Here is a 26,258-nt window from a genome sequence, read left to right as displayed (position 1 = left end):
AACACAGCTTCCTAATCAAGAAAGGTGGTGACTAGAAGGAGAAAAAACGCAGACTGTGGCATGTTCACCCAGGCGTTCATCAGTCCAGCTGAAGGAGGCTGGTTCCGTGTTGTCATAAATTCAATCTCAAGCAAACACTCGTCTCTCTCCCGTTCCCAGATTATTGGCACAAAAGGAAAGCAGGTGGTGGCAGATGATATCCATCAATGAATGTCAGGGAGCTGTGCTTCCCCAAACCCTCTGGATAAATAAGAAGAGGCCACATCTATGGTGCTCATCTGGCCTTGAACATTTGAAGTTCAAATAAGGCATTTTGTGGAAAATTATATGAGCTATAGAATGCGTTGGGGGAAAGTGTGACCTGGGAGACAGGAGGACGCGTCCTTTTCTCTCAGGTCCCTCAAAAGAGAGGGTCCTTGCAGGCTAATAGAAAGGTAACTAGGCCAGGGATCAAGAAAGAGCAGCTCTCACCTTGCACAAGTCCCCGCCTCTGTGTTTTCTTTCATAAAGGCAAGTCAGCGGGGGCTGAGGAGGTAACTGTTCTTACATTTTCTACATTGAAAAAACTTCACAGTTGCACGACCACTTTGTAAAACTGGCAGTAATTGAGCTAAACATAGGCATACCCTACAACCCAGCATTTCTACTCCTAGGCATTACAGGCACATATGCATACATGCATATGTTCTCCATTAAAAAAAAAGACATAAAATATCCATCAATAACAGAATGGGTAGAAACACCATGGCACACTTGTACAATGGAACATTACACACCAATGAACACGAACAAACCACTTTAAACCAATGGCTGTGAACAAACAACTACAGGCATGGATGAATCTCATGAACATGATTCTGAGTGAAGAAATCTAGACAAAAATATAGACCTCATGAGTTTATATGAAGTACAGAAGAGGGGAAATGGATCTATGCCGTTTAGGAGTCAGGGCAATGGTTCCTGGGGAAGGGAGGCAGTGATGAGCTGGGGCACGACAGGTGTGAGTAACGTTCCGTGTCTTGACCCGGCTGCTGGCGACACAGCCATGTGCACGAGGTGAGAATTCACGCCGTGCACTCACAATGTTTGCATTTTGCCGTCTGTGTGCTACACCTCAATGACATTTATATTTAAAGCTTTTACTGTAAAATATCAGATCATGGAATTTTGAAGGCTCCAAAAAAACCTCAGTGAGACAGAAATGTTATCTTGGGTAGCCTCTGCTGGAACATGTCCCCGGGCATCTGAATATATGAGCAGTACAGGGGGCCCTGGAACAAGAAGAAGCAGCGACCCAGCCTAGAAGGCTGCGAGCTCCTTAGAAGAGCAGGTGCCAGGAGAGAAGATGACGTGGCTAGATTCCCTGATGGTGACAGGGTATAATATAAAAACCTTGGTCAAAGGGAATAAGAAGTGAGGGGAGGAGAAGACAGAGGAAAGGGCTAGGCCACCTGGAAAGGGCGCGTGCCCTGTGCCCACATAGGCACCACCAGCGGCAGGCAGGCTGTTGGTATTTTCCTGAGCCTCCCTGGCCATGGGAAAAACATGTGGCAGGTGATGGAGTTGCTCTGCTGGTAATTATTTCCTGCTCAGACAGGGAGGCGATAGATCATCTCGGGGGAGACTCCTTAATTGAAAAAGTGTCAATAGATAAAAAGCGATAAAAGCCTTTTCAGCTGAAGCCCCGTCTGCCTCAGTCTCAACCAACTGCTAATGCTGCTTCACCAAGAAAGACCCTCCCGGGCCCTCTTAGTTCCAACCTGACAGACTCCTTTCCTGAGGCAGGGAGGGTACCAGCGTGTGTCCACGTCAGAGGGAAAGGGCTCCACTGCTTTTAAGTCAGGAAACGCCAGTCCCCAGTCTCTGAATCAATGTTTTAAATGAACCAAGGAAACCAAATGTTGTCCCAAACTGTCATTTAGTTTATCCTCACTGATGACAGGAATGCTCTTTTTTTTCTGGGAGATTTTCTAGGCCCTTAATCTTAGGCTACTTCTCTTTCCAAAGACCCACAAGCCAGTTTCCTGTTGATTCGTATCCTACCAGAGGGCTCCGGGAGAAATTAAACTCAAAGCCCCCACTTTTCGAGCAGTTTTGAGGCAGCTTTTTGGGTGGGGAGGAAGCGAAGTCTGAATGATCACCTGCAAGGAGGCTAGGGGGATGACCAGTGTCTTCACTGACCGGCTCAGCCCACAGAATGTAGTGGGTAGCTGCCACGTGCTGGGCACCACATCACCTGCCAGCCTGCCCTTTCTATCACAGCGCACATCTCTTTAACCAATCCTCGCACACTCTCCATCAATCCTTAGGAGCAAAGTGGAGAAACCCAAGCTGGATGGTAGTGGCTAGGTGGACTCAGGGTGGCCTTATCACACCCACATGGCTCTGGCTGATGGATCACTGTAAACTGAAAAGGGGGTCTCTGTACTCCAGGCCAATTCTGTACAGCATTTCAATCAAGTTGTGCTGTATAGAATTCTAACTCAGATGAAGACATAGACACACCCAAAGCTGGGGAAGGACAGTGGGCGAGGGAGTCAGGACTCAGTATCTGGATATCAAAGGCCCTGATTCTGACATAATGAATAATAATAAGATTCCTAGTAAATTTCTGGGCTTAAGTTAAATAAATTTACCTAATTTCAGGACTGGGGAGCCCTTGCTCAACAGTTATTCATGTAAAAAAAAAAATCCCTGAGGCTTCGGATGATCACAAGCTTTTTTAAGGAAAGGATGGTACAACGGTTGAAATGCAACACTGGGGGATAATGTTGGACATATGGAAGTCAGAACAGAACAGATGATAAAATTCCCATACCCCTCTCTGAGCAGACCACTATTAGTATTGCGTTTAGTTCTGGGCATTATCCTGAAAAACTACTGTATACCCCAAGAAGACATCCAGGGTGGTTGGGGGTCTGGAAGCTGTGTCATATGAGGAAGAAACCGAAGAGAAGAGGAGGAGGTTTGGGCAGGACACAGCATTTTTTTTTTTTTTTTGAGACGGAGTCTCACGCTCTTGCCCAGGCTGGAGTGCAGTGGCGCGATCTCGGCTCACTGCAAGCTCCGCCTCCCGGGTTCCCGCCATTCTCCTGCCTCAGCCTCCTGAGTAGCTGGGACTACAGGCTCCCGCCACCGCGCCCGGCTAATTTTTTGTATTTTTAGTAGAGACGGGGTTTCACTGTGGTCTCGATCTCCTGGCCTTGTGATCCGCCCGCCTCGGCCTCCCAAAGTGCTGGGATTACAGGCTTGAGCCACCGCGCCCGGCCAAGACACAGCATTTTCAAAGACGTAAAGTGCTATTGGAACAGAGTTGGCCCTTGTGTTGATCTGAGGGCAGAAGGACAGTCAGTGGAGAGATTACAGTGCCTTTTGTGGGTGTTGCTTTGCTTTATATAAAGAGGGAGGAACCTGCAACAATTAGAGTTTCAACAACAGAACAGCTCGAGTGTGCACACCAGCACACGTACCCCACTGCCGTGCTGCAGGATACTGAAGTCCCTCTTCTCCTTTGGGGGAGGTGAGGGTAACGAGGTAGCCTCCAGCAACTCTTTTCATAGTTATAGCCAGTAGTGAAGGCGAACACTTATGAGCACTTCTCAGTGCTCCCTGCCAAGAGTCACCCCTCTAACAAACTCGGAGGGGATGTGAGGGATTGGTCGGCTTCAGGGGCATGGCTTTCTGGTGTTTTACATAAATGCCCCTGAAATATCCTAACATGTGTGGGCCTGTTCCCAGGAAGCCAGGACTTCACCCTCTTGCATCACATGGGGGTAACAAATGAGGACTATTCCAGGGGTTCTCATAGTTTACATAATCCCAAAGAGCCTTTAAAGTCAGAACATCCTGCTATTTTATTTGGGGGATAAAATATACATAACACAAAATTTACTATGTTAACCATTTTTAAGTTTACAGTTCAGTGGCATTAAGTATATTCACATTATTATGCAATCCATCCAGCTCCAAAACGTTCATGCTACTTTTAAATGCCACGATGAAGTTACAAAATCATTCTCAAAAGCTGTCTCCGGTTTTATCAGGCAAGTAAGAGATGCCACGGTTTTCTCTGCAGGCCCACCATGAATGTGGCCATTCGTTTTTAAGGGCACACTTGTATTTCTGGTTAAAGAAGTTTCTGATGTCTAACATATCAGAGCAAGAGGTTCCTGCCTGCCCTTGGTTCCACGCGATGCCAGCTACGCTTCTCACGCTGCCTCCTGTTTGCTGTGCGGGAGAGGATGGCTGAAGCAGCCTGGTCTCAGGTTGGGACTGTGGAAATGGGTCAGCTTGGTTGCCATTTCACTTTTTTCTGAAGGTAAAGGGAGAAAGTGAACATCAAGGGTCCCTGCATCCTCTGGTTGATCTGCTTGGCTTGGTGTTAATGTAAACAGTTAATTGCAGGCTTGTAGGCCTTAGAGAATCCAGGGTTGCTTTAATTAATTCCAGTACACGTCTTGCAATGTTTACATTCCAAATTACCTTCATGTCAGAAGTATGCAGCCCGGAACCACAGTTTGGGGGCAATAAAATTCCACTAGCCGCTGCTTCCAGCATCTGGAAGTCATTTGCGCAAAGAGCCAGAGTTTGCTATTTGGGAAAGTTAAATATGCTTCAAGACAGAGATAAGGTGACACTGGCTTCCCCCAAAACTCCTGACGTCAGGAAAGCCCCAAGCTGGCTCCAGAGGAAGGGTGATGCCCTGTGGATTCTGGGCAGAGAGGAAAGCCTCACTGTGTGTGGCCATGAGCATGAAAGAAAGCCTAGGATGAGGGTTTAGAGAAGAGACATGTTACATGGATGACCAGGATTAGATTCTAGAAGGTACTTTATGCTGTTGCAGCCACCAGCCCTGGGTTCTGCTGAAGGTGGGGGTTGGTCTTCGTTTTTCTAGCCCTCAACTCCCTCACACCCAAGTGCATCTTCTGGGATTCACAGAAAACTCCATCTGCATTAGGAAGGGGGTCTTGTGGCAACCACTGGTTCTTCTGATGTGCTTCAGAGCATGAGTTCTCCAAAAACACACCAGCTCCTTGGCATCTCTTATGCCCAGAGAACTGGAGCCCACAAAATGAAAGAACCCTGTGAGTCGAAAGCCCTTGCAGGTTTCCTCTAGTCCATTCCCCTGCCTTTAGGAAGAGCTAAGTAGAAACAGCTCCAGACTTTCAGTTACCTACCTTGTTATTTTCCTCTTCAGATCTAAACATGGAGGGCTGGGGCATGAGAAATACTTTGCATTTGCTCCTTTGGAAGTTGAATTTCCAAAGGAGTCAACAATGCCAAGCAGTTTATAGCATCTCTAAACAAACCAGAATTTCATGTAAATCCTATTATCTGTCAATGTCATTTTGCCTTCCCCACATTAAAAACCAAGTTAGATATGTTGGTGATACACATCAAGAAGTCTTTATTCACATATATAAATATATATATATATTTTTTAACTGGGAGGCAGAGGACAGGACAAGATGTCGCCCCATCTTTCCTGTTGAGGGAACTGAAGGGAGTAGAATGTAGTCCCTGGAGTCCAACAAACCTGAGTTGGGGCCCCTGACTTGGGTTCAATTATGTCGCCTCTCTGAGCACCTCAGTTTCCTTGTGTGTAATACCACTACTTATCTGATGGGGTTGCTAAAGGGTTAAATGAGTTCATCATCGCAGAGGGCTTTGTATGACAAGTGTTCCACATCGTAGCCAACCAGTGAATGGAGCAGCTCTGCAGACCAGGCAGCAAGATTTCAACATAGATCTCACAGACTTCCAGGCCACCAGGACTCTGACTCCAGGTAGCACTAGAGTGTTCCCAGACTGCTCCCTGCTGAAAACCCTACAGGGTGAAAGATACCACACAGACCTTTAAGAAACCTCGGAAACTCACGCAGTTCCCCGGCTGCCTATGATCCAGCTGTCTCCTCCAGGGAATTTGCGACTTGGTATTTCACTGCTCCACTTCCTCATTCCTTCCCTCCCAGACGGTAAGTCTCCAGAAGGCAGGAGCCATATCTGTGCAGATTGCTGTGTGCATGCAGTACAGTACTTACAATGCCACCTGCAAGGCGATGCTTAATAAATACTTTCTTCTTATTTATTTGTATTTATCTTTTTACAGATTTGTAGTTTAAACATAGCTATAGTTTACAGTTTTACTCAGCTTTACTGAGGTATAACTGACAAATAAAAAAATTGTATATATTTAAGGTGTACGACATGATTTGATATATGTATACACTGTGAAATGATTGCCACAATAGAGCTGAATAACACCGTTCCCTCTGTGTGTGTGTGTGTGTGGTGTGACAGGCCTTAAGATCTACTTTCTTAGCAAATTTCAAATATGCAGCATAGTATTTTTAATTATAGTCACCATGCTGTACATTAGATCGCCAAGTTTATACCCCTTCCCCATCTCCCACTACCCCTTCCCCCAAACCCCTTTAGCCCTGGCAACACATGTTCTACTCTCTGCTTCTATGAGTTGGGGTCTTTTAGATTCCACATACAAGTGAGGTCACACAGTTTCTGTCCTTCTGTGTCTGGTTTATTTCACTTAGCATAGTGTCCTCTGGTTTCATCCACACTGTTGCAAAGGGCAGGATTTCCTTCTTTTTTAAGACTGAATAATATTCCATTATATATACAAACTCATATTTTCTTTATTCATCTGCCAACTAACACTTAGGCTGTTTCAATATCTTGGCTATTGTGAATAATGCTGCAATGAACATGGGAGTACAAATATCTCTTAGAAATACAGATTTCATTTCCTTTAGATATATACCCAGAAGTGGAATTTCTGGATCATATAGTAGTTCTATTTTTATTTTTTTGAGGAGCCTCCACGTTGTTTTCCATAATGACTATACCAATTTTCATGCCCACTGACAGTGTACCAGGATTCCCTTGTTTTCATATCCTCATCAATACTTGTCATTGCTTGTCTTTTTGACAGCCATTCTGACAGGTGTGGGGTTTTAATTTGCATTTCCCTGGTGATCAGTAAGGTTCAGTACCTTCAAAATGCCTGTTGGGCATTTGCATGTCTTCTTTAGAAAAATGTCTTTTCAGGTCCTTTGCCCATTTTTCCATCAGGTTATTTGCCTGATAGGCAAAGCCCTCTTGAGAAAGAAGAACAAAGCTGGAGGCATCACACTTCCTGATTTCAAACTGTACTACAAAGCTATGGTAATCAAAATGGTATGGTACTGGCACAAAAACAGACACATAGACCAATGACAGAATAGAGATGATAGGAATAAACCCATGCATATATAGTCAACTAATCTTTGACAAGGGTGCTAAGAATACACAGTGGGGAAAGGATAGTCTCTTCTATAAATGGTGCTGAGAAAACTGTCTGTTGAACCTTTATCTCACACCAAAAACAAAAATCAACTCAAAATGGATTAAAGATTTCAATGTAAGAAAATATTTGCAAGCCATATATCTGATAAGGGGTTAATACCCAAAATATATAAGAAATTCATACATATCAATAACAAAAAAAAAACAAATTTAAAAACACATTATCAGGATGATATCATTGTGCTACATGTTATCCACATTAAAAATCAGAATGCCTTGCTTCTTTCTCTAACCCACTTGGACAATCATAAACCTGAATTTCTAGCCTCATATCCTAGCATGTGGGTGTTTGAGTGATTCCTATAATTACACAGTTTTGGTTTTTTACTATGTAAGTCAGCATTTCTTCAAGTGTAGTCCAAAGACGAACTGCATCAAAACCACATGGGTGGAGGTGGGAAGAGGGTGTGCTGGTTAAAATGCAGATTCTTGTCCTCCACCCCAACCCTCCTAAATCATAATCTCTGGGGACAGAGTCAGAGGTCTTCCTTTTAAATAAGCGCAGGAAGAGTAGCCTCTGTGGCTCCCAGAGTTCGTTTCTACCTTTACTTTTCAGAGTCTGCAATAGTGGGCAGCTGCATTGCCTTTCGGGATTGAAGGTGTGGCCAGTTTGTTATGTAAGTGGGCTTAAGCAATAGGAATTTGCACCTCTTGCCCTGTAAAAGAGACCATGCAACTTCAAATGCACCCGAGAACAGGAAAAGCTTCTCAGTGCTCCAGGTTCAGCAGCACAGAAAGAACACTCCATCTAGAGCCTCAAAAGATGAAGCAACTTTCCCAAGACCCTGGCCCTTTAAGATGGATGATTCCGTAATTTTTACAAAGTGCCCTGGGTGGGTCTGTGGCACAGTAACATTTAAGAACCATAGTTCAAGGCCATGAATCTCGGCCCCAGCACCCTTTGCAGAGAAGTAGAGCCATGCAGCTGAAAGACCATGAGTACTGGGAAGCAGGGAGCTGGGTGCTAGTCCTGACTCTGCTGCTTCCAAGGAGTTGTGTGATCCTGCACAGGTCTCAGCATCTTGGAGCCTTAATTTGCCTCAACTGTCAAATAAAGGAGGTTAAACTAAATCAGCAGCTTTCAGATTTTCTTTTTTAGCAATGAAATGCTTTTGCCAAAGAAACTTCTCAGATCCTGGGTATAGAAAGCAGATGAAAGTGAAGCAGGAAGCCCTACTGGATCCCAGAGGACCAGAGAACATAGCTGTGAGTCCTCTGGGCCAATGACCTAACGTCCAGGTCAGACTTGCAGCTGTGCCCATCCCAAGGGTACAACCCAGGAGCTGACAGGCCAAGAATCGTCGTGAAGAACTGGCTGGCGGGGATGCCTCATGGCTTCAGCTGAGACCACGGCAAGTGGCTAAGAGTGGGCTCCGGTTTTGGTGAGGGGGGTCCTTATTTCCTCTAAGGCTAGTCACGGGGCTAGGGAAGTGCTGACGGCATAATTCCTGACAGCCAATGGACGCTACTAGCTTGCTATGACAGCCACTGGCAGTGCAAACAGGCCTGGAAAACAATTCCTCACTTGTATGTGAGATGGAGGGGAAGGGGCTCAGCTTCTGCCAAACTGTGGATTAGCTCGGCCTCCTGAGGACATTCGCATATCAAAGGTCCTGAGAAAACACTGTGGCACATCAACTTGTTTAGCATGACTTTAAGCCAGTGTGTCTCAAACTTTTTTGGACTAACATACCTTTTACAAGAAAATTTTATCCAATGTTCTTTGAAAGTCAATTTGTGATATACAAAAGTATTAGTTTCCGAAGTGCTTGAAGAGTGTGCAGAGTTTGGGGAAAGACTGACATTCTGAGGATTTGGGCGAGAGCGGACAGGCAGAGGAGGAATTCTTTTCAGGACTCTTTTCCTTTAATTTTATATTCTACAGGATAAAAGACCACAAGGACTTAACTTTATGGCTGTGTAAGTGCTGGGATTCAAACTAGCTGTGAGGCATTTCCTGGGTTCATCTTTTCTCTGCTGTCTCTGAGAGATCTCAGGAGAAGACAGAGGACCCAAGAGGGCCACCAGCTGCCTGCTGGCCTGTGATCAGGCCCTGCTGGTAGAGGGTGTCAGACGGCAGAGCGCACAGGCGGAAGGTGGGCTGGTCTGCCCATTCAGTGCTTCCCACCATGGACCAGAGCCTAAGAAACAACCATCCGCACAGCCAAACCACAGCTTCTGGAAGTATCCAACGTCCCCTTCACATCCTAGCCGACTGTCACTGAACAGGATGAGCAGCACAGCGGGGCTCCCTTCAGAGAAGAGGCACCTGACTCAAGGCCTGCAGGGAGGCTGCCTGGGCTCAAATCCTGGCTCCATGCCCTCCGCTGCATAACTGGCAAGTTCCTTACCTCTTGGTGCCTTTGTTTCTTCAACTGTAAAATGGGGACAGTCGATATGAGGATTAAATAAGCTAATATGAGTAATATATTTAAATAGGGCCTGGCACATGGCCTAAAAAAGTGTCTCTACTACAAATTTTATATTACGAGTTGGCCTCGCTAGTAATCTGGGTTTTGTTTTTAAGAGACAAGGTCTTGCTGTGTCACCCAGGCTGGCGTGCAGTGGTGCAATCACAGCTCACTGCAGCCTCCACCTCCTAGGTTCAAGTGATCCTCTGGCCTCAGCCTTCTGAGTAGCTGGGATTATAGGCACGCACCACCATGGCCAGCTAATTTTTAAATTTTTTAAGAAACGGGGTCTCACCATGTTGCCTAGGCTGGTCTCTAACTCCTGGCCTCAAGTGATCCTCCCACCTCAGCCTCCCAAAGAGCTGGGACTACAGGCATGAGCCTCTGCACCTGCCTTGAGCAACCTGTTTCTTGAGGGTGGGGAAGAAACAACCCAGCCTGAGTTGTGTCTGGACCTCTACAAAGACGCCCAGCTGAAGAAAGACACCAGGACGGGGAGAATACCCCAGGTAGGACGAATCAACAGAAGGACAGATATGCTGTCATCCAGGGGAAGGAGCACCAGAGCGGGAGCCAGGGGACCTGGGCTACACCTCAGGCTGCACCATAAACTCTGCTTTGCCCTGAACACATGTCTCAGCATCTCTGGGCCTCAGCTTCCTCCCAAGTAAAATGATGGGATTGAAATAAGAGCTCTCAGAATCTGCCCCAGCTTTTAAATTCTATGTTCCTAGACCCAGGTACTGGGCACAGGGAGGGCTAGGGGGTGAGAGCAAAACCAAACCGAGTAAAGAAATAGCCCTGCAGTGTGTGCATCTGTGTGTGGGACAGGAGATCAGGGAAGATGGATGTTCAGATGCCTCCCGGAGCCCTTGCCAAGGAATCTCTGCCCAGCAGTCCTCCGAGCAGCTCAGGATGGCACGGATGCTGAGGCAGTTATCATCCTGCAAACACCCGCACACAGCTGCCAGCCAGCCACCGAGAGCCGTGTTCAACTAGGAAAGAATTAAACGTCACATTAGAAATGAAAGCTCTGTAACAACATAAAGCACCTGGGCACGGCAGCTTTTCTCACTCAAACCCTCTGCTCACCCAGCCTGCCCTGCCCAAGACCCCTTCTTTGTGCCCCGGTGTTGATATCCAGCAAAACTCACCTTAGCTCTTGCATTTGGATGCAAGGATCATTTTTTAAATTTAGAAACAACTGGCTGTCCTAGCAGGAAGGGATCTACCTCTGGGGTGCAGAGGGCTGGTCCTCAAGGAGGCCTGGACGTGCCCAGAGCCTCCTGGGAATGTGCTTTGTGGCCCGTGGAGCCACCCGCTCTCTGTGCCTTCACGGAGAGGAGGAGGAGGCAAGGGCTGCCTCCCTGGATGCCAGGTCATGGAGCTGGCGCTTACTCTTCCAGCTTTATCCAGTTAATCCAGCCCTGCTCGGGAGGTGGAACAGCAAAAGCACAGGTGCACAGATGTGTCAGGATGGAGGTGATTTCACGCCCTCAGAACAGCCTGGTAGTAGGGGTTTTCCTTGGCACTGACTTAGGATATCAGGTCATTTGTGTTGCTGCTGTTGCTGCTGTAAGACGGACCCTCGGCTTGCCTGGTGAAGCCTGACCCTGAAGGAAGGAAAGGATCTGCAAGCCCACAGCATATCCTAGGCTGCCACCCTCCAGCTTTCTTCTGGGGCTGTGCACCTCCTCAAACCCCCCACCTGGCCTTCACACACACGCCCGGCTGGCAGCCCGCCAGAATCCACCCTGGGACTTTGCACTTTTCACCAGAGTTCACAGCCCCTGAGGAACATCCCTCAGAGATCGACAGAAGACGCAGCAAACGCTCCCTTCCCCATCCTGCGCACCCCGGCCAGGGAGCCCAAGTATCTCCTGGAGCACATGTTGGAGCTTTCTTAAGAAAAGCCCACATCTCACCAGGAGAGAGGCAGGGGCCATCCGCAAGAAGTGCCTCCACAGTATCTCTCCACCACCCAGACGCCGAGCCAGCACCCACCATGTGCAGACGCGAACTGGGGTGAAAAGTCAAACAAGACCGGTCTCTACCCCACAGCAGCTCATCACCCCGAACCTGCGGGAAACACGCAGGTTTTCTGGGCCACACCCGTCCACGGGGGGCCTCCTCGGGCATCAGACTGAGGCGCCTCCCCTGGAGTTCCGCCCGGCGCCTGCTCCCCACAGCCTTGCAGGGCAGCCTTGCCCATTAGACAGAAGCATAGACATTCAGCTATGGGCTGGATGTGTCCCCGTCAAAGCTCACGTGCGAAAGCCTTCACCCCTAGCACCTCACAATGTGATGGTATTTAGAGATAGGATACGATTTTGTTTTGTTTTTTTGTACAGACAGGGTCTCCCTATGTTACCCAGGCTGATCTCGAACTCCTGGTCTCAAGTGATCCTCCTATCTCAGCCTCCAAAAGTGCTGGGGTTACGGGTGTGAGCCACTGCACTGGCCTAGAGGTAGGGTTTTAAAAGAGGCTGTTAAGTTAAAATGAGGGCATGAGGGCAGGTCTTATCCAACATGAATGGTGTCTTTATAGAAAGGGGAAGTGCGAACACAGATGCACAGAGGGATACCATGTGGGACCCAGGGAGAAGCCAGGGAGAGAGGTCTCAGGAGAAAGGAACCCTGCACCACCTTGGTCTCAGATCTCCAGCCTCCAGCCTCCAGCCTCCAGCCTCCCGCCCGAGAAGAAACCTGTTTCTCTTGTGCCAGCCACCCAGTCTGTGGTGCTCTGCCCCGGCAGCTCAGCAAATACTCCAGGTTTCTTCACTCGTTTTCCCACCTGGAAGGCACTTTCACGAGTCCATATTAGTGGCTCCAGCATGCAACCACGTCCCTTTGGACTGGGAACATAGTCCGCACCAGGGAGGCTCCCACCGCCGGTTGCCGGCCGCCATCCTGGGAGAAGGAGGAGCTCTGCGCCCTGCTCTTGGGCTCCACACTTGGTGCTGTGATGCGGGCTCTGCATTGACCAAACCCCGCTCCCGGGGCCGCAAGACCCCCTCTCCACGGCCAAGGCAGCAAGCCTAGCCAAACCATGAGTGAGCTTTGGGAGCAGCCAACCCCAGGATGGAGCCAAGAGACTCCCTGGTCCCAAATTAGAACACAGAGGGCAGAGAGACAAAATAGACCAAAATACCATTCTTCTCATGAGGGAATATTTACTGAATAGTTTATATATACTGAATGAATCTTATGTAAGAGTCAACATGTTCTAAGCACTAAAAATAGTTCTGGATACATTTTGGTGAACAAGCTATTGATGTATTTAAACCCCTCTAAGGACAGGGCAGATGCAGGAGCAAAGGTAAGTGGCCACTCCCTGTTGGCACAACACCTACCCCAAGCCCTGGCTCACTGGTGGAGCATCTGAGGGGCCGGGAGGACACTCCCCTCCCGGCAAAGTGGAAACGTCCCCAGGCGTCCCAGAGGCCAGAGCCACAAGGGGAGGAACTTCCAGGAATTGGTGCCTTTGGAAGAAGATGGGGAATATGGATGAGGCAAGGGACTGACGCCACGGCCGCCTCCTGCCTCCTTTGGAAGGGTGACCTTGGCATTCTCAGCACTTGGGCAGCCTGGCACTAGCAAGCAGAGGCGGCGGGGGTGGCAGGGGGCATAGCAATCATGGCATGACCTTATGTTCCTGACGTCAGCCTCGGCTCCTGCCAAGACACAGGCCAGGCCTCCTCCATCCGCAAGTCCCAGCAGTGGGAGAGAATGGTGAATGGGTTAATAGCTACGAATGAGGCCTCGGGCTAGGAATTCACTATGCGAGGCTCACTGAGTGGCAGAGGCAGCCAGATTTCAGTTCATAAACACTAGTCAGTCACGAAAATCAGCCAGCCTCAAAGGCAGGATCTTTTTCAAAAACCCGAACACTTCTTTCTTGTAAGTGAACCAAAGTTTACAAATTTTTTCCTAATAAATCAGTTGGATCATATTCCTTTTTGTGAGATTACGGAACCAGAAACAATCTAAAATGTCTTCAAAATAGCCTCGCAACCACACTGATAGTTCATTCAATGGCAAAGCCTGCCCATGAGTCTCCTTCTCAGCCTTAATTCCAGCTGGTTAACAACTAAGGAACATTAAACCAGACCTGGGATCTGGGGCTCCCCACCACTGCGGGGCCAGGCTGGGGAACTTAGGAATCTCCTTTCAGTGTCTGGGGCTTGGAAACTGAACAGGCAGACGGAAGGCTCCTTCAGGCTCAGTCTGGCAGGACCTCATCACTCCAGTTTTTTCCAAAGGAGATCAGGCTGGGTCACAGGTTGCCCAGAACATTCACAGGGGCTTTGTGAGAAGGGTACTGTGGTCAGGAGAGTTTGCAGGCCACACAGGGCTCTTTACTGCAGGACTTCTCTGAAGCTTTAAACTGCCAATGAGCATCTCTGTGACTCTCCGTGGGGAGGGGGCAGGGCGGGGATGAGGCTGCTGCATTTCTTATGCTCATTTAAGTAACAGAACCTTGCTCATTTTCACCTCTGGAGCAAATCATGGATCCGATACCTTCTGCGGGAAATTCTGCCCTGCCTCTGTGCTAAATTGCTGGCCCAAAATCATATAGAATTTAAGGTCTAAAATCTAACCGTTTTTGTAAATGTAATTTTACCAGATCAGAAGGTTTTTAAGACCCACAGATATGGAGCTGACTTCTGGGACAGAGGGTTCTACCGATGCCCCCTAAGCAATGGCACAGAGGAAGGAGTCCAGCTGCTCACCCACATCCCACCCAACCACCATCAGCTCAGCCCCGGAGCCAAACGCCTCCTGCAGATAGTACCCTTGGGCCGTGCTACGCGTGCCTGCGGCTTCCTGGGCAGATGCCGCCCTGAGGACCCGCTCACGACAGGACGTGGAGTGTGCCTGCAGACTACCACCAGCTGTCAGGGGGCCACAGACCTAGATGACCCCAGTTATAAGTGGCTGTGCAGCTCCAGGACAACAGGGACCCTCATCTTCCATCCAGATAGGGCAGCTGCTCGTCATCCCCATCTCAGCCGTCACTCTCGTCCCAGGCCCCTCCTTGGACATCTCTGTGGATTTGCTTGCAGTTTCCTGCTCCAGGTCCCTCCCCACTATCCCAAGAGGCTCCCCCAGCCACCTCCATGGCTCATTGGGTTGCCATCCTTGAATCATCTAGCCCTGGAGAGTCCCAATGACAAAATTTAGCACTTAATTACACATCCTCTCATCCTGCTCCTGTTCTTCAAAGGGGTGCTAATTGTACTTCCCAGACCAGACTGCCAATTCCCTGAAGGAAAGGAATCCAGTCCTTTTAATTTATTAGTATTATTTTTTAGATGGGGTCTCACTCCATCACCCAGGCTGGAGTGCAGTGGTGCGATCACAGCTCATTGCAGCCTCAACTTTCCAGGCGCAGGTGATTCTCCCACCTCAGCCTCCCCAGTAGCTAGAACAACAGGTGCATGCCACCACGCCCAGCTAATTTTTTGTATTTTTTGGTATTTTTAGTAGAGACAGGATTTCACCATGTTGCCCAGGCTGGTCTCAAACTCCTAGATTCAAGTGATCCACCTGCAATCAGCCTTCCAAAGTGCTAGGATTACAGGCATGAGCCGCTGTGCCTGGCCTGGTCCTTTTTATATGTGATGCCACCAAGCACAAATCTGAGCAAACAGGAAGCACTCAGTAAGTACATGTTAATTAATTCATTCTGGATGACAATAAGGACCTCACTGTTTTCCCAATTATGGCTTTGTATTCTTAACAAATAGGTCTTGAGGATTACCTGTGCGATCTAACTCCAACTCTCTCCAGAGAAGCTTCTGGTTCAGATACAAGTTTAAAATGAATTTATCCCCGCTAGCCTCTAGATTTGCCTCAGACTTCACAGCCAGAATTTATTTCATATTCCTTAAATCTTAGAAATTGCTCTTACAGTGTGTAGCTTCTGTCTGAGTTACAAAATGATAGTGCTGACGATGATGATGGCAGTTAACACACTGAGCATGTACAGTGTGCCAAACATGCATATTACCTCATTTAATCCTCGAAACACTCTTAGAATTATGGTTCCCATTTTACAAATGATGAAATTGAGGCTTAGAGAGGCTGAGTGCCTTGCCTGGGTCCCATGGCGAATAAGTGGCCTATCTAGTGAAACCTAGGGCCATCAGATGACCAAAAGGAAAATGTAAAATCTTCCCTCCTAGGAAATGAGGATCGAGTTTTCCCCTTCCGGTGGTTTCTGAATCAAAAGCATCTTCTGGGAAGCTTCACTATTCCTGAGAATAACAGGAATAACAGATTCTTCATTCCTACTGTCAGAGGTTCTGTTCCGGCAAATGCGGATAAGGCCTAGGAATCTGTATTTTCTCAAAGACCCTGGGGGGATTCTGATCATCTTTTCAGGACTGAGAAGCACTGGTCCCACAGGTACCCACACCTCTCTCCATAGCATCTGAACCAGCCATGCCACGCATCAGAGGAGAGCTCTCTGGCAAACACTCCCCGAGCATCTACCAAGCAGGAAATGGTACACAGCTGGGCAGCACGCCAGCCCTCCCTCCCACCTGCCTCCCACATACACCGGAAAATGTTTTTAGTTTAGCCCGGTGGGCCTCAACCTTGGCTGCACATGAGAGCCACTTGGAAAACTTAAAAAACAAAAAAGCAAAAACCACACCTCCTGATGTCCAGGGAGGGCCGGTGGACCAAAGGAAGAGGCGGGGCCCAGGTACCCCGCCCGTATCATTATATTTAAAGTTTCCCTGGTCATTCTAATGCATAGTTCATAAAGCTGTCTTTTTTAGGATGAAAGATACTGGCCATTCAACCTTGGCGTTCAGAAGCCCCTTTCTCACATAAGCAAAGTGAGCAGGGACTCTCCTTAACAGCTCAGGCTAATTTTAAAACTAATAACACTAAAATGTTTTAATGCCCTCACTAGCTCCGTTCAGCCTCGTTAGGAAGAGTAAATAAAACAGACCGCATTCCCACACACATACTCAAACCTACAAAGTCCCCGGAGGTGGCAGCCACACCAGTGTTACTCTTGAAGTCAGTTTCCAGCACAGTGTCCTGCGAGATTGGAGTGGCCCGGCACAAAAGGGTGGGCTGGGAGGACTCGAGAGAGCCCCTCGATGGGTCCTCTGTGGTCCAAAGATGGGAACCGGCTTGGCTGGGGACACACAAAGCACTAGCAGCAACACGGAACGAGAAGCCAATTCCGCGGCTGCAGAGGGCACGGGTCTACAGAAGTTAGTCTGAGAGCCTTCCAGGCTCTACTTGGCACCTTTTGAATGCCAGGGCAGACATGAACCAAGTCTGTCCCGGAAGCCTCCATGTTAAGACCCTATCACCTGGCCCGGCACGGTGGCTCACGCCTGGAATCCCAGCACTTTGGGAGGCTGAGGCGGGCGGATCACGAGGTCAGGAGATGGAGACCATCCTGGCCAACACGGTGAAACCCCGTCTCTACTAAAAATACAAAAATCAGCTGAGTGTGGTGGTGCATGCCTGTAATCCCAGCTACTTGGGAGGCTGAGGCACAAGAATTGCTTGAATCCAGAAGGAAGAGGTTGCGGTGAGCAGAGATTGTGCCATTGCACTCCAGCCTGGCAACAGGGAAAGACTCTGTCTAAATAAAAGACCCTGTCACCTGAGAGATGCTTGCGTGGCCAACTTGAGCTGTAACTATAGGATGAGCAATTTTGTTCCTTGTAAAAGAAGCCTGAGACTATCGGTGAGCCCTTGTCACGGGGAGGGCAGGGTGCTCTTCCCCGGAAGGACTGTCCCTCTTCCTCGGATGGGGAAACTGAGGCTTCGAGCAGTTGAGTTGCTGCACCAAGGTCACAGCCGCACATGTGAGGATTTGAACCCCCCTGTCTGACTCCACCGCCCTTGCCTGGACCCCCTGTGATGTCGTCTCCCTTAGATGGTGCCCAGCAAGGACACAAGCCTATTTTGGGAAGAACTGCTGAGGTCCCTGAAACAGAAAAGGCAACCTCCTTCTAGCCATTTTCTTTTCTTCCTTCTCCTTATTTATTTATTTGTGTGTGCACACATGTGTGTGTGTGCGGTTTTGGGGTTTTTGTTTCTTTGGCAAAGGTTGGAGAGCTGCAACATACCTATATATTCAACTGTTCAGACAGATACAGGTATACACCCTATATATATCCAACTGTTCAGACAGATACAGGTATACACCCTATATATATCCAACTGTTCAGACAGATACAGGTATACACCCTATAGATATCCAACTGTTCAGACAGATACAGGTATATGTCCTATATATATCCAACTGTTCAGACAGATACAGGTATATGCCCATTACAGACTTAAGTATATGCACAGAGTATGGAGAAACAAACATATATAATATAGATGCATATTTATCTGTAGATACTTAGACTAAGCAGAAAAGACAGCCCCTGATTCTCACAAAGACACAATGGAATGCTTTCAACGTCACAATATCACTGGTAACATCCACAAGCCACGCTGTGGGGCTCGGCAGCAGTGGGGAAAATACACACCTGGGCATGTGCTTTCTACAGAAATGACCCCCTGGCATCTGTCTTCCCTTTGCCTTTCCTCCTGGGAAGCAAGGGCCACTGCCCATGTTCTCCGACAACCCACTGCCTCTTGAGGAATTAAAATAACAACCATAATAACAGCTCTAGTGAATCAAGTCAGTGTCCTGGTCCACTAATGACAACTCTCTGATACTGCCAATGGTTTTCTATTTTTCAGTCTTCTCCTGTTGCAGGCGGGATTTCTCTCTCAAAGCCCGGACAATGCTATGGATGAAACAGTCGTTAAATGCCTCTGGTGAATGTTACTGTCACTAAGGCAGCTCCTGCAGTGGCGGCCCCCACGTGTTCCGTGCTCCTGTCCCTAGGGAGTTGATGACACCAGGAATGTGGCCGGTAGGCTGACAGGACAGCACTCGAGAAGACTGCTCATACAATTGGAGTTGCTTCTATTACTGAGTGGTTTCCTTTGCTGTCCTGGACCTGACATCTTTCTTCTTACCATGGACATTTTTCTCCCACCAACTGAGAGAGGGTTATACCCCCAAGGCAGGAGGACCAAGACCAAAAGGTGATGAAGAGCTGGCTTTCTAAGCTCTTCTCCGTTTCCTCAGTCATCTCTGTGGATGTATCTGATCTGTGATGAAGTGATTCTGATCAAGGTGTTAACCAGGTCAAGTTTTCTCTTCCCGTGGAAACTATGGAATAATGGAGGCAAAAGTCAAGCTGGAACGGTGACATTTCAGGCCGTGGGACATTTACAAAGAAGAGGCATTTCCACCTCATGCAGATGGCTATCCATTTCCATACTGTTGGACCACAGACCAACGGGGGAATCTGGTATTATTTTGGGTCCTGTAGAACCCCTGGCTTTCCTTTCCCTTATCCTCACTCCTCGGCTCTACAGTACAGAATTTATTAGATAGTCTGTAGTGTGAGGTGGAAGAGCCTAAGGCAGGAGGCTGGGGACAGAGTCTAGTTGGAGGTGGCGGTGGTCCCACGTGAGGATATGCTGAAAGCAGCACCAATTATTTCTTTGGATTGGCCTTGGAAGTGAGAGGAAAGCTAGGCCTGCACTCCTTCGGACCCTAGTAATTTTCCTCCAGCCTGTCACCTCTCCCAGGGCAGTGCTGCAAATGATCTCGGACTCCCCCAGAGCCCAGAGGATGGCAGTGTCAGGAAATATCAGATGCCTTTGTTGTCTATGACCTGTCTTTTGGACCTGCGAGGCCAGACTGTTACAGAGATGCTCCAGCCATTGTCTGCAGCCTGGAGTTTTAGGTTCCCCTGCCACTAGGGTGAGGATTCCCTGTGCTCCTGCATTTGCAGCCCACAGACTGCTCCTCATAAGCATTCGAGCAGAGTGGCTATCACGTCCCCACTCCATTAGCATGGATAAACATTTGTGCTCACTCATCCCCTGTCATCATCCCTCTGCTCCCCACTCCCTTTCCATTCCTCCGTCTTTCCTCTGAGGCACAGGGCACAAGTCATCCATTCTTATGGCACCTGCTGAGCAACCTCATTTTTCTGACCACTCTGGCATGTGACATCCCTTCCATTCTCCCTGCTTCTTACCAAGGCTGCTCTCATACGAGAGATGTGGGCAAAAGCCAATCACAGGGATAAGGAAGCAACATGGTCACAAAAACACAATGAAAAAAATCCCATGCAATCTGGGAGATGCAGCTATGGCAGAGGACACATGTGGAGAGGCTGGGAGTGTGGCCGAGAAGAACAACGGCCCACTTCCACATTTGCCACTTACTAGCCACGTGACCTCGGTCAAGGTATGTCACTGCTTACCCTGCAAAATGGAAGTAATGCCAAGACACAGGGAGGTTACGCTGATTCCATCATATGAGGGTCGTAATGGGTCTCACGCTGTGACAGACCCATTGCAATGACTAAACGGTAGGTATTGTTATTATTTAAAAACGATTATCACTCTTAATACCACTTAGCATTTATTTGGCCCCCTCAGCTGTGCCAGAATCGTTGCTATCAACACACATTCACTGAATGGCTGTTTTTCAGAATTCTGCTAGGTACTAGGACTAAAGGAAGGACAAGCAAATTCCCTGCCTTGGAAAGAGAAATTGGGGTATCCAGGCACAGTTGCCACAAGCCACAGGGGTCATGTGCACAGTAAGGAAGGATGCTTCACTGAGGGCCATGTGGTTACAGAAGGAAGTTTGGTTTGAATGAAACCTTGAAAGACCGAAGAGGGAGACGCATGTTAGACGGGGTTGCCGGAGGTGAGAAGCGGCACGATATGAATAAGAAACAGGGAATTCATCTGCTTGACCATATGGAAGGACTCCTGAAGGATAATGGGGAGTGTTCAGGGAAGCTGCTAAGGGCTTAAGGATGTTCACTGCCCAGGCTTCACAAAGCCAAGCTCTTTCAAAGGCGACTGAAGGGCATGGGGCGGTTTAGGAGGCAGACTCTCAGAGGCACACATGAAGGGCTGGTGAGTGGGCGGCTGTAGGCAGGGAGCTGGCAGAAAGAGTCCGGCACTCAAGCCAGCCCCGGAAGACGTGGTGAAAGAGGGAAGAGGAAGGAGGGCTGGGGTGAGGTACAGGCCAAATACACCCCTTCCCCGGGAGAGGCACAACACAGAACTGTGCGCACAGTATTGCTTCACTGCCCACGGAGATGACACAACTGGAGCAGATGTGACTCGCTGAGCACCATGTGCACACAGACAGGGACCGCCCTGCCCCACCTACTGCTGACTCTCTTGCTTGATCTGTGGTGAAAGTTGCCTTGACTACTTGTCTGGGTCAGTGTGACCAACAATGTGTCTGCAGTCCCAGCAGCTGCCAGAGACGCTCAATACTGAGGTGACATGTCACATATTAACTAACAAAGCCATTTAACCCACATCTCTACTTGGGCTCCTCTGGCTCGGATGGCATGCATGAGGCCACACTCCCTTTCTTGGTCTCTTGGCATGCTTCAGGCTCTATGATACATCCCGACAGCATGCACGAAAGGAATCTTTCCCCCACCACACCAGGCCTATCGCAATGGTTCCTGGCCAGCCTCCCCTGCCCCCCACTCTCCACTGCCCCAGCTGACCCTTCTGAGTCTCCTCAGGGCCTTTCCTACTGCCTGCCCAGCTTCTGCCCAGGGTATTCCAGGCCTTTGTGCTTTGACTCCAATCTATGTTTCCAGCTCCATCATCCTCAGCAGTTCAGGGAACAACCAAATAATACACGGAAGTGTTTGTGCCTGGGCATATATCAAGGAAGGTATAAATGAGCTGCAGAGGGAAGTGGAATTTCCTGGGCTCCCCAAGCACAACTATACCCGTGTCTCATGCTATGGGCCACGCTCTTCCTTCTGCTAGGACCCACCACCACTGCCATTTCTTCTTGCTGACTCCTGCTCATCTTTAAGATGGAGCTCAACTACATCCTCCCTGAAACCCTCCCCTTTAATGCCAGGCAAAAAGCACTTCCTCTGTCCTAAATTATGAATATATGCTCTTCATTAATATATTACCAATTGCTATTTCATTTTAAATTATATGCCCATCTCCCATGTGGATGGTAAACACCCCTCACGTCTGGTCAGGGTTGTGTCTTGTCTTCCTTTGAATAACTAGTGCCTGACAGTGGTTGCTGCATATTATTAGAAAGTTAATAAATGATTAAATTAATATATTAGTACAAAAGAAGACTTGCTATTAGAGTTATTACAAGAGTTCTGTCACCTCAAGAAAAAATGATAAATTATAACATAGTGTAAGTACTGGCAGATGCTGGAAGCTGCTGTCATCTACTAGTCACTCATCAAACACTTACTGTCTACTATATTCAGGCACTATTTTAGGCTGTGGTAGGGATATAAATAGAAATGATAAGTGTATAATATAGTTTGGAAAATGAAGTATGAAAAATAATAAGCCAAAACAAGCTACTCTAAAGGTCAAACTGTGAAAGGCTCTAGACCAGCGGTGCCCAATCTTTTGGCTTCCCTGGGCCACACTGGAAGAAGAATTGTCTTGAGCCACACATAAAACACACTAACACTAGTGACAGCTGATGAGCTAAAAATAAATGCAAGAAACATCTCATAACGTTTTAAGAAAGTTTGTGAATTTGTGTTGGGTCACATTCAAAGCCATCGTGGGCCGCCTGTGGCCAGTGGCCCACGGGTTGGACAAGCCAGCTCTAGGTGTTAGAGGCATTCATGGAGTCAAAGGGCTGAAAAATATCAATTATAGCAACACCAGTTAAGCACACTAGACGTTTAGTTTATTCCACTCCCTGCATCATGTCCCAATCAGATGAGAATCGCTCATATGTATAAAAGTTTATTGTGAACAGGCAAAAAGGCATTTGACATTTATCAGGAAAAACTTGCTTGTGTCTATTCTAGCACACTTACGCTACAGGTTGAGCCAATTTCTTTCGCTTGTGGTCTTCAGAGGAGATTTAAAAGTGTTACCGTTTCCTTGCCAGAGGTTACTTTCTTGCCTTCTGCTCCTTTCCCTCTCCTGCCCTCAAGCCTGAAGTACACCCACTAAGGCCTCAGCTTTTACAAGATCCCCCATGAACAACCAAATAATACACAGAAGTGTTTGTGCCTGGGCATATATCAAGGAAAGTATAAATGAGCTGCAGAGGGAAATGGAATTTCCTGGGTTGCCAAGGGGCTTTTAAAACTCATAAATACACCAGAAAATAAAAGGAAGGAAGTAATTATGGACAGCTCTCTGGCATGCTCCTAACCAGGCATGCCGGCTCCCACCAGCACTCCAGTGTGGGCCTGGTGCTGCAGGGCACGGGAGAAAGGCAGGCAGAGACACTACAGCCACATCCTCACTTGGACCTTCACCCATAGGCTCTGCCCATTCAGGGAAGAGATGGGCTGAGAACTAGAAGCTCCCCAGGCCACCTAAAGCAGGCAGCTTTGCTTAGATACCCTCAGTCTCCGCCCTGCCCACCCTCTCCACCAACCTCTGCACATCCCCCTCAGTCCCTCTCGCCTGCCTGCCAGTGCTGCCACAGTATTTAGTAAACGTTTGTTGATTGAATACATGAAGCTGTAGAGAGGTTTGACAACTTGACCAAGCACATACGGGTGGCAAGTCCTGGAGGTTTCCAACGTGGGCTGTCTGATTCCTGAAACAGTGCTCCTGACCTCCGTGCTGCACAGTGTGAAAGCGCTGAAAAACGGTCCTCAACTGTATCCTGCTCCAAATACCTTAGAATATCAACAAACAGCGTGCTCTCTCTGTACAAAATGGGACACAACAAACGTGCATGGAATTGAATCATCACCTTGGAGGTCAGAAACTGTGTCTAACTAAACACATGCATGCTTCCTTCTCTAATATTCCACAAGAGGGTAGACCTATCCAATAGGACTCATCACCTGCTTCACTCACTGTTGTACACTGATTTAGCACAAGCTCGTCTTGTCTACTGAACTCTCATCTTCTTAAGGACCAAGGTCATATTTTATGTTTCTCTGCCTCCCTGGCAACCAGCACAAGGCCTGGCACTTAGTAGTGCTGAATGGATGTCTGTCAACTGACTCCACGCTATTTCCAATCCCAGTGATGCCCTCCTGCTGGTCTCACTGACAGTTCAGCTCAGAGCAGCCTGAGACCTGGGCAGGTCATTAAGCCCAACAGAACAGTGGCAAACTTAAACGATCCTCTCCTGCCTTCTTAGTTGGAAAAATGCTTCCAAACAAAATCTCAGAATGAAATGTGGCATGGCTCCCTAATTAGGCTCTCTCTCTCCTTCTAGCTGGTGGAGGATTTCTGGAAAAGGTCTTCTTCCTGCATGTGAATCACTCTTCCCACGTAGTAAACAGAGGTGACGTTAACGGCAAAAGGACCGATTCCAGTGGGCTGGTTACATTCACCTTTCTTGCTTCTTGGGAGGGACAAACAGCAAATCGAAAGCAGCCTGGATGTCCACCCAGAACAGGCACTTCCAAATGCCGCCATTTGCAAGTCGCCTCTAGCTCTGCCGTCACAGCAAAATCCTGCGCCCTCCACTGCAGGGCACTTTTGTGACTATAAAACTATATTTATGCTGAACACAAGACCAAACAAAAGCTCCAGACTCTAATATCTTATTTACAAACATCTCAATGTGAAGTAATTAAAACAGTTGCAAAACTACTAGTTACCTTCCTTTCCTCCCCACCTCTCCTGGTGTCCTGCTCACCAAGGAGCAGTTCAGAAAGAGAGTGTGTAGTTCTAAGAAACCACCAGTAGGTGGTGAAGGCAAATTCTGCTGCGGAGGAGGCCCCTGAGAAGCCGGGGGCCCTTGGGCAAATATCCGTCTGGGTTCCATTTTGATGGTTTTGGCTGGTGGTTTGGGATTTTAAGGCCTCCTCATTAAAAGACTGTTCCATTTCCAAATAGCTTTTCTGGCTTAAAAGGAAGGACCTTTTATTGTTTTGTTGTAATAAGGGTGACCATTTAAGTACCTCCCAGGTGCCAGACACACTAGTAGGTGCTTGACATACTTTCAATCCAGGCAACAACCCTATGACATATCCACCATCACCTCGTATTACAAAGGAGCTAGGACTCAGCAAGTTCTAGTGCCCTGCCCACAGAGCTGGAATTGCTAGAATTGGGGATTTGAATCCAGTCTACATAGCTCCAACATCCGTGCTACAAACCCCGATTTCACCTTGAAGCCTGCTGATTCAGACAATACATTTGAGTAAGCCAAGGACGTGGTATCTTAGGGCAGTCAGGACAGCATCCCTAGGTCTCCAAGATCCTGAAATGACTGCCGAGGATACCGGGAATTCCATTCCTGGAACACGTCTCAGATCCTTGGGAGACCTGCCTCCTCTCCAGAGGTTACCATTCCATGCTGGTCGGAGTCCTTGACTCCTTTTCTCATCTCTAAGACACTGAGTGGAGCAGCCCTGGAGGCAGCAGCAGGGATTCTGGGTGGAGCAGCCCTGAGTATATGTCCCTAATAAAGCCAGGCACAAGCTCCTCGGCTCACTGTCCATGGACAGTACAATTAATCACATTCCCACTGCCACCTTCCCACCCGGCCTCATGGTCACCTTCCAGAGTCTGCCTGGTTAGGAAAGGAAGTCCTTTGACACAGATCATTTCTTTCTCCCCAAGAGGGCATTTTCTCTGCCCCCAACCAGCACTAATCCCTCATTCTTATACATATCCTCCAACAAATCTGCTCCAAGGTTTCCATTGTGGGACTGCCACCCTGCAGGGCTGCCCAGAGGGAGTCAACACCATTGTTTCTGAAGACACGCCCCTGCCCGGCTGAGCCCAGGGAGGCCCAGAGGACAGTGCCCCAGCACTGCCACTTTCCTGATGCCCTTTATCATACCCTGCCCCCAATCCTCAATGGTCTTGACATCTGCCAAGCAAGGCAGGCGCTGGCCAGGAGGCTCTCTCTGATGCTGGCTCTCCACCTGCCCACGTTTACCACCTGTGGACTCCAGGTCTGCCGGGCCGATTAAAACAGGACATCTTCAGAGCAAGGGCAGTTGGCCATAAGTGCCCAGGAACTTCCCTTGAATCAGCTTCATTTTTCCAAAGGTGAGGTAAAGTCAAAGAAATACTAATCTGGGAGTCAGAAAAGCAGATTTCCATCCAAACTTTATTACTAACTAGTTGTGCAATTTTGGACAAGTTCTTTAACTTCTCTCCTTCAGCATCTTCATGTTTGGCGCAGAAGAATTAGGCCAGGTGATCCTCCAAGTGCAAATATTCAGTGATTCTATGTGACTTGACACAAATTTCCTCTTATCAGAAGGGTAACTTGAGCGAAGTGAATGTGAACATGTAAATGGCAAAATAAGAAAGCTGTTCTGACCACTTACGAGCCTAAAACGTCACTTAAGAACTAGGTGTCCCCGGTGTGCACCCATCAGCACCTTGGCCCACTGCCCGTATGGCACTGATATGCTGATCACATAATGCCTTGTTTAATCCATGTTCTCCAGTGGCATA

The 26,258-nt window shown here is 48.2% G+C and overlaps 1 protein-coding gene across 30 annotated transcripts in view; it reads right to left on the bottom strand.

Moving 5' to 3' along the window:
- CACNA1C (calcium voltage-gated channel subunit alpha1 C) overlaps nucleotides 1-26,258 on the bottom strand; it is a 740,665-nt gene that overhangs the window by 390,336 nt on the left and 324,071 nt on the right. The gene's annotated exons all lie outside the window — the stretch shown is intronic.

Source organism: Macaca mulatta, chromosome 11 (genome assembly GCF_049350105.2).
Source record: "Macaca mulatta isolate MMU2019108-1 chromosome 11, T2T-MMU8v2.0, whole genome shotgun sequence".
In the NCBI taxonomy this organism is placed as follows: domain Eukaryota; kingdom Metazoa; phylum Chordata; class Mammalia; order Primates; family Cercopithecidae; genus Macaca; species Macaca mulatta.
Note: the sequence above shows the minus strand (reverse complement) of the source record. Positions and strands in the feature narration are given on the sequence as shown.